The sequence below is a fragment of the Antechinus flavipes genome, chromosome 3 (genome assembly GCF_016432865.1).
Source record: "Antechinus flavipes isolate AdamAnt ecotype Samford, QLD, Australia chromosome 3, AdamAnt_v2, whole genome shotgun sequence".
NCBI lineage: Eukaryota > Metazoa > Chordata > Mammalia > Dasyuromorphia > Dasyuridae > Antechinus > Antechinus flavipes.
In genome coordinates, this window is record NC_067400.1 from 340,987,463 (window position 1) to 340,992,236 (window position 4,774).

General features: G+C 37.3%; 1 long non-coding RNA gene across 1 annotated transcript; it reads right to left on the reverse strand.

Moving 5' to 3' along the window:
- Positions 1 to 549: 549 nt before the first annotated feature.
- On the reverse strand, positions 550 to 4,023 carry LOC127554301 (uncharacterized). The gene is made up of 2 exons (XR_007951943.1): positions 3,156 to 4,023; positions 550 to 1,230 (listed from the first exon to the last, which is right to left on the reverse strand). It is a non-coding gene; the product is annotated as an uncharacterized LOC127554301 (long non-coding RNA).
- Between the last annotated feature and the right edge of the window lie 751 nt (positions 4,024 to 4,774).

Sequence of the window (4,774 nt, forward strand, 5' to 3'; positions counted from 1 at the left end):
CCTGTGTGTGTGTTTGTACATGTGCATGTGTGCATGTTTGTGCACACACACATGATGTAATTAGACTCTGGTAACCTTTATATATGGGATCACAGGACTAAAGGACCATAAATCTTAAATTAAAAGAGCTCAGAGACCTTAAACTCAACCCACATTTAGCAGAGTGTTTGACACATGGCGAGCACTTAAATGTTTACGTATTGAATGATTTTACATTTGAAGAAATTGAGATCTATGAGTATCTTGCCCAACCTGGGGGTTGTAAAGAATAGTAAGTATCAGAGGTAGGGTGTGAACCAGGTTTTCTGGCTCCAGAACCAGTGCTTTTGGGATTCTTGGCATTCTGGGAGATAAGCTGGCAACATCTGGGCTATAATTTGAAAGCTTCACACTTCAACAAATATAAAGGTATTTCTCAGATCTACCCTTTCTAGAAATTGAACTCATTCCTATTTGGCACCTCTTCCAAAGCATTAACCATCATTAATCTTTGCCAAGAAATGAACTCATTCTTATCATGTCAACCTCCATATAAACACAAATGATGTATTACATTTTTAGAGTATTTCATATATTTTTTTAAAAAATGTTTTCAACAGAAGTGAGTACTTTTTGCCCCAAATGGGAAACAAAAACATATGGTCCATTGAATCTTCCATTAGGAGTTTTGCAAATAAATAATTTCTGGTCTTTTTCTTCAATGTTAATTCTTGGTCACTTGTCACTTGAGAGGCAGCTAAACACTGATTCTATTAGTATAGAAGCTCCTTGAGAGGAGATAGTATTTTGTTCTTTATTTTTATAAGCCCACACATTGCATAGTGACTGTCACATACTAAGGACTACTTTGAAAGGGCTTGTGCATTGGTTGATTTATTTTGAATTCTCTCTTCTCTCCTTCCCTAATATTAATATCTATTAACATTTTAAAATCAATTTCTTGTCACTACCTCTTGACATTATTTACAGGGAGTGTCAATGCTACCCTTTTTCCTGCAGAGAGAGTGTTGACTTTGAGATCTGTCCCGTGACTTCCAAATTATTGTAGAGAAGGTCAAGAAAAGATTGGAGGAAAACTAGTTCTATGCAGGGATTGTACTACTTTATTTAACATTGTTTGCCTCTGTTTCCTCTGGCCCATCTTGATGGCTATCTTTCTCCATAGGATTTCTTCTAGAATAGTTGAATAGTTTATTCTCCCTTGGTGAGATGTTGTTGTTGTGAGGCTATCTACAGATTTAAAATAAATTGAAATTTGGAAAAGATTAACTATTACACAAAGTTCAATAGGGTAGGACTACATACCCCAAGGGATGTGGGTGCTGGTAAAGTGCCTTGAGTCTTCTCAGCAAATTTAATAGTACTAAATTCATTAGATTGTATGGACCTTGCATATGGGAGTTCTTACCAAAAATATCTGTGCGTAGGAACAAATGCACTGAGGCATACACTGCCCTTTCTTAATTAAGAAAACCTGCTTCGAAATTCTCTTCCACAACAAAAAATTTCTTGAGTTTGTGTACTTCAAAGTGTGCTTTCATTTGTGTACTTATATGTTTATATGTGTGTATGTGTACATTATGTTTGTCAATTTATAGCTCTATATATGCGACAAGATGCGAAATGTATGCATGGATAATTAAATTAATCATATTTTGCTTTCTTTGATTATTTTAAATCTTTAATGCACATATTAATAAAACTTTCCTAAGTAGACTGTAGACTCCCTAAGAATAGAAAAAATGTCATTTTTTTTGCACCTTACTTTGTTGGCAGCTAGTAAAGCTAGGTATACAGTAAGTGCTCAATAAAGACAACAGAGTAAATTAGGTTGAATTAATTAAAAGTTATTATTATCTTAGGGAGAGGGAAGGGAAGTGAGGAAGTGAGGGATAGACTTTGGAACTCAAAATTAAAAAAAAATACAAACATCAAAAATTGTTTTGACATGTAATTGGAGAGGAAAATAAAATATTTTAAAAAATATATATGTATGCATATAAATATAGATGTGTGTGTGTCTCTCTCTCTGTGTAAAGATACATTTTTCCTTTCCTCTTCCTCCTGGCATAGGACAAAAATACAGTTGGCATATTTCCCTATTCCTATAACCAATGGTCTTCTTTGGAAATTGTTGGAAATGTTCCCACACATTCAGAAGGTCCCATCTGCAAGACTTTCCTGTTGACTTGGGCGACTGCATCTGTTCTCAGTTGTGCATTTAGAACTCACTGGGAATGAATTGAATTTCACAACATTCCTTTACAATGCTAGGAGGATATACATGGACAAGAGCTTAAGAGGCAAATCCATAGGAGTACTGGGTTCTTCCCTTTCACAGGCTTGGAAGTGTGAAAAGGACTCAGGGGTCACTGGAGGCTAATGACCTAAAGTGTCTCCTAGAAGTAGGAAACCAGTTTCAGGAGTTGCACTAGCTCTGGAATAAGAAGATGTAAGGATTCAGAAGCCAGCTGCCATGCTTACTACCGACTGTGAACTTGGGTAATTTATTTATCCTTCCCAGGTTTCCATTAGGGGCATCCAGGGGCACCTGAGACTGACGCCAGAAAGACCTGAGTTCAAATTTGGCTTCACATACTGGGTTAGTTACTTGATTTTGTTGGCCTGTTTTCTCATATGTAAAATGGGGAAATACTGGCACCTATTTCCCAGGGTCATGCCAGGATCAAACATGATAGTAATTGTAAAGCACTCAGCACAAAACCTGACATGTAGTAAGTGCTATATAAGTGTCAGATAATGACACTTATCATTCTTTCATCTATAAGTAAAGGAGTTGGACTACTTGAGCCTTGGTTTCTCTTCCAAGTGCTAAATTAATGTATATAGCCTAACCTCAATCCTCCTAATTTCCCACAGACCCAGGTTACATTCTTGATTTAGATAATAAAAATACCAGGAAGCAAGCAAACTACAGATCTAAGCAAAGGCTAAGTTCTTAATGGGCTGGGCAAATTCCAGATTAGATTAAAAAATAAGAAATGAAAATCAACAACTTGAGGGTGGGGTGCGGAGAAGAATTTTTCAAGAATCCTCTAGCGAATGACATTTTTCTAAATACACATTTTTCTAAAAATGAAAATCAGAAAATTTCCCCTCATCACCCTGAGAGGCAAAACCAAGCATCCACTTACAGTGTTGTAGAACTTGTAGAGAGAAGAATTTGAACTCATTCCACTTCCAGCCACCTTATTTCGCAGATGAGAAAAGGGAGATTTAGCAAGAGGAAGTGACACGTTTAACTGATCATTGTAGATGGCGTTTGACCACTCTGGCCCCAATCACTCCTTTGACATGGTTTTCTTGTTTATCCTTGAGTTATCTGTCACTAACTGGGTTTAAACAAAAAAGGAGACCACTGTTGCTTCCTGTCTGTTAGAGGAAGGAGGATTAACAGATTCAAGAAGACTGGAGAATATATAAATTAGATACTGAGGGTACCCTAGCAATTAGAGACCACTAGGTGGCACAGTGGATAGAGTATATAAGCCTGAAGTCCGGAAGATCTGAGTTCAAAATGGCTGTTTATATAACCCTGAACAAGCCAGTTAACCTCCATTTACTTCAGTTTCCTCAACTGTAAAATGAGACTAAGAAGAGCACCTATTTCCCAGGAGTGTTGTGAAGATTAAATGAGATAATATTTGCAAAGCTCTCAGCATAGTGCCTAATACATAGATATTTAACAGATGAAGTTTTCTTTCTTCCATCTCCAGTGGTTCTTGAATGACCAGTTGGTAGATTCAGCAAGATCAAAAGTCATTGATAGATTTATTTCTTAATTTTGTTATGTATTCAAAACTATAGTTTTCTTATTTAAAAGGTTGTTCTTATTTAAAAAGTTGTGTGTGTGTGTGTGTGTGTGTGTGAGAGAGAAAGAGAGAGAGAGAGAGAAAGAGAAGAGAGAAAGGAGAAGGAGAGGGAGAGAGAGAGTGAGTGAGAGAGAGGAGAGATAGGGAAAGGGAAAAGGAGAGGGAGAGAGAAAGGGAGAAGAGAAGAGAGAAAGAGTGAGTGAGAGAGAGGAGAGAGAGAGAGAGAGAGAGAGAAAGAAGAGAGAGGGAGAGGGAAAAGGAGAGGGAGAGGGAAAAGGAGAAGAGAAGAAACATACAGAGAAAGAGAAAGAGAGGAGAGAGAAAGAGAAAGAGAGACAGAGAGACAGAGAGAGAGACAGAGAGACAGAGAGAGAGAAAGAGAGAGAGAGAGAAGAGAGAAGAGAGAGAGAGAGAGAGAGAGAGAGAGAGAGAGAGAGAGAGAGAGAGAGAGTGAGTCTTAAAAAAAAGCAATTAAAGTTTGGCCTTGAGTAATGAATTGTTTGCGACTAGGATAATTTACAAAACCTGGCTTCTATGGCATGAGGAGCCTGTGATCACATTTGATCTTGGAAGCCCTGACATTGTATAACATTTGTGACAACTTTTGAGGGCTGTGTGGTATATGATATAAAGGTTCAACCTCAAGACAGGAAATCCTGCCTCTGAGACACAGTAACTGTGTCACCATCTGCAAATCACTCAACCTTTCATTGTTCCAGAAAACTCTTTAAGATAATAAGAGAGTGTTGGTTACCTATGTTAGTGAAGGGATTTTGTAGACCATGAGTATTCTGCTCACTGATGAAATCCTGCACAAAAGTAAATAAAATAGATCTTTTGTTACCTGTTTGCTTAATATGTATATGCCATGGTTATCCTGAAAGAATCTAACAATGGCATTAAAATGATCTTAGAACCAAAAAGATGACAGAAGCTAAGCT